Genomic DNA, 12,630 nt, shown 5'->3' on the forward strand with positions numbered 1-12,630 from the left:
ACCCCAGCCCAGCCCAGATGCACGGTGGCTGAAAACCACGCCTCAAGCTCCGGGGGAACTCCCTGGCTATTCTTGGAAACACAGAGACTCCTGGCTCCCTGTCAGAGCTGCTCCCCACTCTAAAAAGCCCAGGAGTCACTGCCACAATATTTTTCCTTCTGAAGGAGGTGGCATCTCAGTAACTGCAAAGTGGTGCTCCCTTGACAGCAGTATTAATCACCTGTCTCCATCTCAGCCCCAGCCATGAGGGAGGAACAGGAGGAAGACAGAGCCAGAGGACCTGGTGTTGTTCACTGCCCTCATCCAAGGGCATGGGTGCAGCAGTCTATTCTGTCTCTTCCTCAAGCTCACTGTCACTTCCCAGAGGGGCCTGGGGTCAGGCCTCATTCAGGTTCCCTAGAGTGGGAAGGATTGATGAGGAGCCGAGTAGCTCTCCCTGGCCACCTCTAAAGGAGCTGCACCACACTGGGCCTGTGAAGAGGAGACCAGGCCCACAGACCAAGGCAGGATGGAGGAGATGGGAGGGGTCAGCAAGGGGCCAAATTCAAGAGTCTCTTCCCATCCCTACCTTTAGCCTCCCTTCCTGACCATCCTGCACATGCCCACCAAGTCCAACTCCCAAAGCCATGGCTTCAGACTCATGTCACCGCCTTGCTCAAAACATCTTCTATGACTCCCCTGAAGGGAAAAGTCCAGATTCTTTAGCTCTCTGCCTTTGATCTTCCCACATTACCTGCTGGCCCCTCCTGTGGACAGGCTAGACTGCAGCTGGCGTTGATCTAGTCTGTGACTTTTGTACCCGTTGCTTCCCCTCATCCTCCTTTGAATGCTGCCATTTCTCCACCTGCCTCCCCATTCCCAACTGTCCAAATCCTGCCAACTTTTCAAAGGGTAAAGCCCACCTCCTAGAAGAGCCTTCCGTGAACCCTCTGAGCTCATCAAGACTTTTCCGGCTGTGCTCCTATAGAGTCTGATATGGGAGGCTCTGCCAAGGTGATATTGTAAAGCTGAGGCATGTCCCAGACCCCTGGGGGAGGAGGGAACCTGAGATGCCCTGGGAAATTGGGCAGGTGAGACAGGAAGGCCTTGGCATTCATGACGTTTGGACATGTCAAGCACTTGTGCTACACAAATGAGTTGGGTACTGCAGGTGTCCTTCCAACATGAGCAGATCATGTGAGCCAAGGGCAGGCTTGGAAAAGCATAATGCTGCTTTCCCCTGAGCACATGCCATCATAGGTGCACAGTAAAACTTCTAGATGAATAAATGCTGGGCTAGCAGAGTGACAGCCATAACACGGAGCTGCTCCCACCAAGATGGTGTCAGCCATGGGAGGACTGTAGGGCAGTTAAGCCGTGATTTTAAGCTGGAGTAATAGTTGAAGAGAGTGCAGAAATGGCCTGAATGCCTAGCAAGTGGATATATTCAGACAAGCCGGATGGGTCTTCCAAGAATTGGAGCCAGAGAGAGACTACCAGAGAAGCGAAAATTCACCCCAAGTCACAGCAAAATGGCTGGAAGCCAAGAAAGAAATCTGGGGGCGGTGTTTAGTGAGCGGTTGGGGGTAGAACTGATTGCTCCCTGAGCTGCCGTTCAGACTAGCACCAGCCCTGCTCTTCCACTTGTCTCGCTGTGCAGTTCATATCTCTTCCATTTTGTATGCACTTATTCCCAGCATCCAGAGCTGCACCTGCCACCCTCCATGGATGCAATGTTCACAAGTGAAGTAGTGGGAGGTGGCTGGTAAACTGGGGAGAATGGGACCCTTAGTCTATTGTTGCCATTTGAGAATGGCAACAATATTTCAAAAGAAGACAGAAATTGGAACTTTTATTTGAAATCTCCCTATCATGAAATCCCGGCAACTAACTCATCACACTAGTTGAGCCGAAGCACTTCCAGCTTGCATCCTCTACTCACACCATCTAAAACACCAATGCCAAACAAGCAACCAGAGCTAACAACATTGTTGTGCTTTTTGAAGGCCTCAAAACAGCCCTCTGACCAAGCAGGGCAGGGTTATTACTCCCTCTTTAAGAGTTGAAGAAGCTGGCCCAGAGAGGCTTCTCTATTTCCACAAGATTACTCAGCTAGTTAGTAGCAAAGGCAGGATCAGAACTCACATCTCAACATTCTGCCTCACAGGCTCCTCCCCCAAATGCCACATTGTCTCCACAGCCTCATGGACAGCAGAGCCAAAGCAGTTAACAAAATAGTCTGAGACCAATGGTGTTGGTTAGGTGATCATGGTATCCTTAGCAGAGAAATAGATAGGCAGTCTACTACATTCTCACTTAATCTCTTTAAGTAGAAGAGTTCTACATCAAGCAATCAGAAGTCTAATTTTAATCACCAAAACAGAGAGTTATGGCCCCTGATTAATTCCCAGATTTGAGCCAATTGACAGATGCAGAACCCTTGAATGAAGGAGAGACTTGGTCCTCTTGAGGAAGACCCCTGCAAAAAATTTACATTCTTAATATTTCTCCCAGCTTTCTCCAAAGGGACCTCTCCTTACCAGCGTAACTATGCATTGGGAAAATAAAATAGACTTTTGGAGGATTACTAGATTATGTGAGGGCTCTGACCAGGCTCTACTGACACTAATTCCTGGAGACCCAAAACATCACTATAGCCCCCAGTCAAAGGAGTGGTTTCTGGAGGTCAGGCAATCAATGGAGATTTAGCTCAGTTCCTTCTCACAGTGGGTCCAGTGGGTCTCTGAACCCATCCTGTAGTTACCTCTCTGGTTCCAGAACACATAATTGGAATAGGCATATTCAGCAACTTGCAGAATCGCCACTGCCCAGGACTGGCTAGATTCTTTTAATCTGTTAAGAATATGTATCCAAAACTTGTTAATAAGGCAGCAAGCCCACCTCAGGAGAATCTATTTTGTTTGTTTACTATTTACCATCCACAAGGGGCCTAAACCTATGAGATAGATGCTAATGGTTAGAAAAGATGGTAACGTGAGTGATTTCCATCCAGTAGAGAAGATAGTCCAAAGCCTTATGATTTTATTGCCCTGTGAGACATTAAGTTTTGTATCTAATTTAGCAATCTTATTCCAGATTTCTTCCACATACATATGTATATATAATGTATATATATAATTTTTCCTGTATCCTCTTTTATTTATTATTTATTTATTTATTTTGAGATGGAGTCTTGCTCTGTCACCCAGGCTGGAGTGCAGTGGCACAATCTTGGCTCACTGCAACCTCCGCTTCCGGGTTAAAGTGATTCTCCTGCCTCAGCCTCCCAAGTAACTGGGATTACAGGCACCCCCCACCACGCCCGGCTAATTTTGTATTTTTAGTAGAGATGGGGTTTTACCATGTCGGCCAGGCTGGTCTCAAACTCCTGACCTTAAGTGATCCACTGGCCTCAGTCTCCCAAAGTGCTGGGATTATAGGCCTGAATCCTCTCTTAAACCCAGCTTTGTCATTCTGCTAGTTGTCTCATTCATGAGTTAAATAAATCTTTGACATGTAATTGTTTGAGAAACAGATTTTTAATCTTTCGAAAAATATTACTTTAACAGTGTACATGACTCAAAAAATAAACATTCACAGGAAAATTCTGTAGCTGGGATGGATTAGGAGGGTGAGTGAGCTCCACTGTCCCATTTCTTCTCCCCTCCTCTGGTCCCCTCCAGCCCAACACATTCAACTCACGCTTCTTCTTTTAATGGGGATCTGTGCGTCAAGTTCGGCCGTTGTGGTTGTAGTACTTACTGCTTGCAAAGTAAGAGGTGGCTGACACCAAATCATATTGGGACACAGGCATGTTTCAGGTAATTGAGAGCATGACAACCTCTCCAGGAGTCAGAGATAAAAGCCAGGAGAAAGAGCAATGTTGTCTGACAGCGTAGGGGCCGGTGGATCCTTTATGTAAATAACTTGAAAAATAAATACACAAGAAAAGCAGCAACTGTGAAGCTGTGGTTTCCAGAAGATGGGGAAAGCTTGTCTGAAGTTTAACCCTTGCTTTCCATGTTGAGGAGCAAGGGCCAGGGCCACTGGTGTGTGTGTGTGTGTGTGTGTGTGTGTGTGTGTGCGCGTGCGTGCGCACACTGGGGGACAGGAAATGAGACACTGCTGATTCAAGTCCACCCTCAGCTCCCCAGGGTCCTACGCAAACCACATATCTTCTGGAAATCTTCCCTGAGCACTGACCACTGGATATCCCAGTAGTATGGCCCTTCTCTAAACCAGCCCCATTTTTTTTTTCTTTTTTTTTCAGAGACAAGGTCTTGCTTTCTTATCCAGGCTGGAGTGCAGTGGTGCAATCTCCGCTCACTGCAACCTCCACCTCCTGGGTTCAAGCGATTCTACTGTCTCAGCCTCTTGAGTAGCTGGGATCACAGGTTCCTGCCACCACGTCCAGCTAATTTATGTATTTTTTTTTAGTAGAGACGGGGTTTCACCATGTTGGCCAGGCTGGTCTCGAACTCCTGACCTCAGGTGATCTACCCACCTCGGCCTCTCAAAGCTCTGGGATTACAGGCGTGAGCCACCCTGCCCGGCCACTAGCCCTTTTTGCCTATAGTACTTCACACCATACTTTACTTTATGCTCTTTATTTTATTAGGAGTTAGCAGGCCTATGTTTTAGTCCTGGGGTTCTGTATCTTGTTAGCTGAGTGACTTTGGGCAAGTTACTTAATCTCCATCTCCGTCTCTAAGCCACAGTTTTATCACCTATCAAATGAGTACGTAAGAAAGTTTCCTACTCTCTCTACTCCGTGGGTCAGTAAACATTAAGTCCTAGGTTCCCATCCTGGCTCCACGCATACAATATCAACAACAAAAAATATTGAGGAACCCACTTAACTGCTGCTGCTCATTTCATTCATCTAGGAAATGGGGGTGATGATAACAGTATCTACCCCATTGGGGTAGTTTTACAGATTGAGTTGTTGTAAAGTTTCAATGAGATAATGTATGTTGAGTGAGGATACTGATGCCTGGCATACCATAAGCACTCAGTCCGTGTTAACTATTTTAACTGAAAAAGCTTTGAAGTAGTAAGATGCCTATCAAATGAGAAGTTTTATAATTATGATTGCCTGTTTTCTTGTATTCTTCTCTGACTGTCTCGGATTTGTTAGTTATGCCTTCTTAGGTAGATTTCAAGTTCGTAAAATAATTCGACAACTATTTATTGAATACTTTAGAAATGCTAAGCAATGTAGATAACAAAATAAGCAAGACAGAGTCATTATCCTCCAGGAGACCACAGTGCAGGGAGAGAAACAAGTCCACAGGTGATTAACATGTTCCATGACGGAGATGCCGGCACATGGAAGGGGTCATCCCCCCAGGCTGGACTTTCCAAAGACAAGACTGGGTCACATGGTTTTTTAAAAGTCCCCTCCTCATTCCTCTGCATCTTTTACTCTACTCCTAGGACAGGGCTTTGTATGTGATAGAAGGTCAATGTATATTAGTCAAATAAACATGTAGAATTGAGCAATTGTTCTTGTTATCTAGGTTACCCAGAGTCCTTTTGATGGTGGGGGGGAGGATGGAACTAATATTAGGAAGGAAACTAGTATTAATAGAGAACCTGGCACATCCCAAATACCGGGAAAGACATTTTATATATGGACCAGTGGTGTGCTGGGGCTGGTGTGTGGCTCACTCTTCCTCACTCTACATTTAAAGAAGGCAGGTTGGTGGCTTCAAATCAGCTACAGTTTGAGTCTTTACACAATAAAATCATTAAATACTTCAAATTAGAGCATTATTATTTTTGGAGAGCTAGCTGTTAAAATATTTACCAGCACACACTCTATGGTCCTCTTGCAATAATCTAGTTACAGGTGAAGGAATTAGGATTCACACTTGAACCCTGGAGGTGGAGGTTGCAGTGAGCTGAGATCACCCCACTGCACTCCAGCCTGGGCAATAGAGTGAGACTCCGTCATGGAAAAATAATGATTATTATATATATATACATATATATATGTGTGTGTATATATATATATATGAATTAGGATTCAGAGAGGTTGAGTAATTTGCTCCAGGTCACACAGATCATAGAAGGCAGACTTGGGACTTAAACTCATCTAATTCCAAGGCCCTGGCTTTTCCCTCTGTAACTTGTGACCCACGCATCCCCCTTATGTCCCAGTGGGCTTGATCAGGAACAGATTAGTGCATTGTCTGTACTTCATCCTGGCTGAAGGGCAGAACAGAAAAGCTTCACTCTCTACTCAGTCTCCTTGTAAAAGTCAGAGCTCCCTGGACCAGGCACACCCATGTTCACTACAGCATTATTCGTAATAGCAGAAGTGGAAGCAACCTAATTGTCTACTAATGGATGAGTAGATAGAGAAAATGCGGTATCCACATACAATGGAATATTATTCAGCCTTAAGAGAAGGAAATCCTAATGGAATCAGAGAGCCAAGAAGTAAACCCATGCATCTATAGTCAATCAATTCTCAACAAAGGGGCCAAGAACACACAGTGAGAAAAGGGCAGTCTCTTCAATGAGTGGTATTGGGAAAACTGGCTGTCCACATGCTGAAGAATGAAATTGTATGCTTATCTCACCCTTTATAAAAGAATCAACTCAAAATAAAGACTTAAATTTAACACTTGAAACTGTAAAATAGAAGAAAATATAGGGGAAAAGCTGTAAGATGTTGATCTGGGCCGGGCACAGTGGCTCACGCCTGTAATCTCAGCACTTTGGGAGGCCAAAGTGGATGGATCACGAGGTCAGGAGTTCGAGACCATCTTGGCCAACATGGTGAGATCCCGTCTCTACTAAAAAAAAAATAATGATAATACAAAAATTAGCCAGGCGTGGTGGCAGGCGCCTGTAGTCCCAGCTACTTGGGAGGCTGATGCAGAGAATTGCATGAACCTGGGAGGCGGAGGTTGCAGTGAGCCGAGATCACACCACAGCACTCCAGCCTGGGTGACAGAGAAAGACTCCATCTCAAAAACAATAATAATAAATAAAAAAGATGTTGATTTGGCAATTATTTTTTGCATATGACCCCAAAAGCACAGTCAACAAAAGAAAAATCAAATTGAATTACATCAAACTAAAATGTTTCTATGAAGTAAAGGAAACAATAATTTGAGAGAAAATATTTGCAAATCATATATCAGATAACGAGCTCATATACAAAACATACAAAGAACTCAAACTACTCAATACCAAGATAAAAAACAACCCTGTTTAAGAATGTGCATAGGACCTGAATAGGCATTTCTCAAAAAAAAAAAAGACATGCGAAAGGTCAACATATATTTTTAAAAATGCTCAACATCACTATTCATCAGGGAAATGCAAAATAAAGCCACAGTGAGATGTCACCTCACACTGGATAGAATGGCTATTATCAAAAATATGATAGACCACAAATAGTACCAAGGATGCAGAGAAAAGGGAACACTTATAAAAGGTTGGTGGGAATATAAATTAACATAGACATTTTGGAGAATAATATGCAGGTTCCTCAAAAAACTAAATATAGGATTACCATATAATCCAGCAATCTCACATCTGGGTGTATCTCCAAAGGAATTAAGATCAGCATGTTGAAGAGATATCTGTACCCTCATGTTTATGGTGGCATTATTCACAATAGCCAAGATTTGGAAACAACCTAAGTGCCCATCAACAGATAAAGATTGAAAAAAACAATGTGATCTATATATCTACAATGGAATACAATCCAGCCTTTACAAAGAATGAAATTCTGTCATTTATGACAACTTGGGTGAATCTAGGGGACATTACACTAAATGAAACAAGCCAAGCACAGAAAGACAAACATTGTGTGATCTCGCTTATATGTGGAACCTACAAATTTGAACTCATAGAAGTAGAAGGTAAAATGGTGGTTATCAGAGCCTATTGGCAGAGTAGGGGTTGACTAAGTTTTAATTAGACAACAGGAATAAGTTCTGGTGATCCATTGCATAGCCACCTGACTATAGTTAGTAATGACAAGTTGTCTATTTCAAAATTGCTAAAATAATGAATTTTGAATGTTCTCACCACAAAAAAATAAGTAAGTGAGGTGATGGGTACGTTAATTAGCCTCATTTGCTCATTCCACAATACATACATGTATTGAAGCATTACATTGTACCCCATAAATACATTCAATTATTATTTTTCAATAAAAATACAATTTTTTTAAAAAAATAAGAAAATCCTGTCACATGCTACAACATGGATGAACCTTGAAGACAGCATGCTAAGGGAAATAGGCAGAAAGAAAAAGACAAATGCTGCATTATGTGAGGTACCTAAAGAGTCAAATTCATAGAGACAGAAGGTAAAATGATGGTGGCCAGAGGCTGCAGAGAGAGTAAAATGGAGAATTCGTGTTGAATGGGTATAGAGCTTCAGTGTTGCAAGACGAGAAAGTTCTGGAGATCTGTTTTACAATAACGTAAATATTCTTAACATTATCAAACTGTACACATCAAAATTATTAAAATGGTAAATTTCATGTTATGTGAATAAAATAATAATAAATTCTTTTATTTATACCACAATAAAAGAAAATAAACTGTGATCCCCACAGACACACACCCGACCTGCAGCAAAAAGGAATGAATGGACCCCTGGGCTCACCGTGGGCCTCCATGTGCAGCATTTGAGAGGCAGCCACCACCATAGGAGTCACCAGGCTGGGAGACTGACACCAGGAGACCCAAGCAGCTCCAGAGGCAACAGGAGAGACAGATGACAGTACGTAGGTAGCTGCCGGGAAGACAGACCTGCATTTGAATCCTGACTGTGCCACTTCCCTAAAGGAGTCACTCAACCTCTGTGAGGTGCAGTGGCCACATCAGACGGTCTCTCTCCCGCCAGTGGGTCTGGGTAGTTAAAGAACATATGCCTAGTACAGATGTCACTTTACTCAGTAAATATCCACTCATTCAATTACAGAAAGCTACAAGTAAATAACAAGAAGGGGAGATCTCAGCAGTAAAAAGCGACCCTGTTCTCTTGTTCAGTGCTTCTTTGTGGACTGTATAGTTCTATCTCTGAGCAGGCCCTCAAGGATGAATCTACAAAGTTTATAGTACTTCTGCTTCCACCAAGTTGAAAGAGTGCAATAGAACCGGCCTCGCTGGCTTCAAGATCTCCTGCCACCCCTTTCCCCAGGAACTGAGCTCCAGAATCCCCTCTCCATTACCCCCCCCCACCCCCCACTATTTGCATGTAAATGAAAAAGGAAGAAAGGGAAGCCTGGGACCATGTTGACTATGAATGAAAATTTGTCTAATTTCTCCAGCTTCTGCGAGAGCTGCCCCTGAGCTCTGTCTGCACAGCAAAATCCAGACCTCTGAAGCATCTAATTTGGAAATTGTGGGCTGTCCGAGTGGCAGCTCTCCAAGCTGTTAGCTTGATGCTTGTCCTGGTCCCTCTGCAGGTAGCAGTTCCAATCAGTGATAGGCTCTGCCACCTTAGCCCTGCTCATTAGAGTCAGGGCCAATTATGTCCCAGCCCTGGAAGCTGAACCTAACAGCAGTCTCTGGTTCCAAGGGCTGTTCCCCAGTGGGTGGGACAGAGCAGGCCAGCAGCAGCCTGGGCTGGGGAGGGGCATGGAAGGTCTGTGCCCTCCTGGGTGGTAGGGAAGCCAGACTGTTGAAAAAGAATTCAAAGGACAGAACAAGACTTTCTTAGCTCTCCTCGGGCTCCCAGCTAGCTGGTGACACAGCCGAGACCTGCAATTAGAAAAACAACTGCCTGAGGCAACAGCTCTGCTGGTTAATTGGTGCCTAACCTGGGTATTTAGCCATTTTTATATATAAACACACACATTCCTGTAACACACAGTGCATGGGTTTTTGTTTTTAAATTTTAAAATGATTTTCCGCCCTCACCTTTTGATAAATGCTGTTATCCGTAATTTCCTCATTTCGTGCTTTGATTTCCTTTTTTATTGCATATGTAATCTCTGACCCACATGGGTGATATGGGATGCCAGGTGTGGGCCTACAAATATCACCAGAAAAAAAAAATGAGAGAAAAGGTTGTGTTTACTCTTTCTGAAAACACAGCCCTTTATGGTTTCTGTTGGAGAGGCCACAGGATCACCCTGGCACTGGCATGTGGATATACTCCTTCCTTCAAATGCATCAGCTAAGATTAAAGCACTAATTTATTTGAAAGGCTATGTATCAGTTTTGATCTGGGGGAATAAAATACTGGTCCACCACAACTTATGCTGTGTGTATATCATCACAAACAAGCTTTGATTATTGTGTGTGTGCGCATGTGTGTGTGTGTACACATTTGCATATGAATTAGGATTTATTGAATGCCCACTATTTTGGCACTGTGGACTATACTTCCATATTTAAAAGCAGTCTCCAACTTACTCAAGTTCTAAAATTTTGGAATATATTCATTCCTTTATTTGTACATCCTCTTTACAAATGTTCAGGGTCTACTATGCACTAAAGACCAAGGGCAAGATCTTATGTGAGGTCATTCTCGACCTCACATGTTGGGGGCAGCGATGGGGCTGGGGGAAATAAGAGGCAAGCCATCACGTACGTTGTGATACATATCATAATGAAAGTGAAGAAGATATACCTAGCATATGTAGAAAATACGATCCGGGGCAGCGTGGAAATATTGTATCAGACAGATCTAGGCTCAAATACCAGCTTCAGTTCTCACCACCTGTGTGGTCTTGATTAACACTTTACTTTCCATCTCTGAGTCTCCGTTTCCTCATCTGTAAAATGGGACTAATAATTTCTATCTTTTATGGCTGTCACAAAGATTAAAGCTGATGCACATAAGGCAGATAATATAGTCAGTATTTAAAAGTGGTAGATATTATTCACTTGGATAAATTGAATGTACTGTGGGCAAGAAAGCCTCTGCTTGAAAAATGAACACCTTAATAGAGTATGTGTTTTAAAGCAAGGTTTGTCACCCCAAATGCAGCTCTGGATGGACAAACGCGGAAAAGTGCGGGTGTTGTTGGTTATAGTCTGTAAGGGACTTCATCCAGTCCAATACCATCATTTTAGAATAAAAAATCAGAGGACAAGAAAAGTTAACTATACCTAAGCCACCAATTAGATGACAGAACTGAGACTAGAACCTAAGACTCCTAATTCTAGAGACCTCCATAAAGACCCATCTGAGTCCATTTTTCTTAGAAAGAAAGCCGAGCAGTGAGAACTAAAAAAGGTGGATCTCCTGGAGGCAGAGAATAGTAGTAGTTACCGGAGGCTGGGAAAGGGAGGGGGAGATGGAGAGAAGTTGGTTAATAGATACAAAAATTCAGTTAGATAGACAGAATAAGATCTAGCAATAATAGTATAGTATGGTGACTAATTAGCAATAACATATTGTATCATTAAAAATAGATGGAAGAGAAGATTGGAATATTCTCAACATAAAGGAAAGATAAGTGTTTGAGGTGACAGATATCCCAGTTTCCCTCATTTGTTCATTACACAGTGCGTGCACGTATCAAACTGTCACACGTACCTCCAAAATATGTGCAACTATTACATGTATACTGCTAATCAGCAAAATAGCAGATTGCCAAATCTTCAAAGAAACTGGGCAGCGGGCCCCAAGGAATAGTGCTGTGGGTCTGGGAAGAAATCTATGGGATTCCAGCTCTACTTTTCATTTATTTGCTTTTTGTGTCCATTCTATTACACTTTCCTGGATCTCTGTGTCTGGCAGACAGAAACTCAGCGGCTATGACTAGAGGTACTATCAAATTGACTGTCTTCAGACAAGCTGCTCATTTCAACCATTATTCCAGTTCCCCCAGTGGGGCTGCTCCAGGGCCGAAGCTGCCAGTGGACCCTGCCCTCTCCCGGCTGGCATTGGTGCCCTGACCTCCCCAGTCACCCCCAGCCCCAGCAGCACTTGTGAGCTGCCACAGGCTGATGGAACAGGGACTGGGCAGGACGGGGAGGGAGGACATGGGGATACTCAGGTGGGCAGACTTTCCTGAGCCACAGAGAATCTGGGTTCTGCCCCAAGCTGGACTGGCTGTGATCTTGACCTAGGGAGACACCAGAGCTGCCAGCCTCCAAAAGCTTCCTGGGGTCAGAGGCTCCACCTGTTGCTCAAGAGCTCCCTGGCTCCTTTTCTAGACAGAAGAATGTTCAGAGGCACTGCCTGGGGGCCCTCTGCCCTGGCCTGTCCTTGCTGCCAGGCTTTGGGGCAGGCACCCTCCCTGGCCTGTGGGAGCTTGGCTGCTCAAAGGCACACGGACACTGCTGGCCACATGTGCCCCTGTCCCTGCCCTTTGCTCCTCTCCTCCTACCAGGATTATGGACTCCTGTGGCTGTGACGTTACCATGGAGACAGGCTGTGGGGAGATGCTGCAGAGGGCAGGGAGCTGCCCAGGGATGAAGACGAGATGAAAGCCAGAGAAGCTGGGAGGCTCCAGCATCCTGCGTGCTCGGGGAGGTAGTGCAGGCCCCATGCCAAGTTCCAAGTGGAGCCTCCAAGGCCTCAAGTCCCAAAGCTGGCCTGAGAACAGCTCCTTGGAAATCCCCTGTACCTCCTTCTCTGATACCTTCCCTCACCTATCACAGTGAAGGAGTTAACTTTTTTCTCCAGATTTACTCAAGTCATTCAACAAGTAATTACTAAGCT

The 12,630-nt window shown here is 44.2% G+C and overlaps 1 protein-coding gene across 3 annotated transcripts in view; it reads right to left on the bottom strand.

The window, feature by feature from the left end:
• The window catches only part of DRD2 (dopamine receptor D2), a 65,683-nt gene that overhangs the window by 38,692 nt on the left and 14,361 nt on the right, over positions 1-12,630 (bottom strand). Inside the window, exon 1 of one of the 3 annotated variants that reach the window (XM_058446523.1) lies at positions 9,873-9,891. The exons of the other annotated variants lie outside the window; for them this stretch is intronic. The gene's annotated coding sequence lies outside the window, so the exon portion shown is untranslated. Of the gene's footprint in view, positions 1-9,872; positions 9,892-12,630 lie in introns of those variants that run through there. 3 annotated transcript variants of the gene reach the window in all.

Source organism: Hylobates moloch, unplaced genomic scaffold (genome assembly GCF_009828535.3).
Source record: "Hylobates moloch isolate HMO894 unplaced genomic scaffold, HMol_V3 SCAFFOLD_11, whole genome shotgun sequence".
NCBI classification, from domain to species: domain Eukaryota; kingdom Metazoa; phylum Chordata; class Mammalia; order Primates; family Hylobatidae; genus Hylobates; species Hylobates moloch.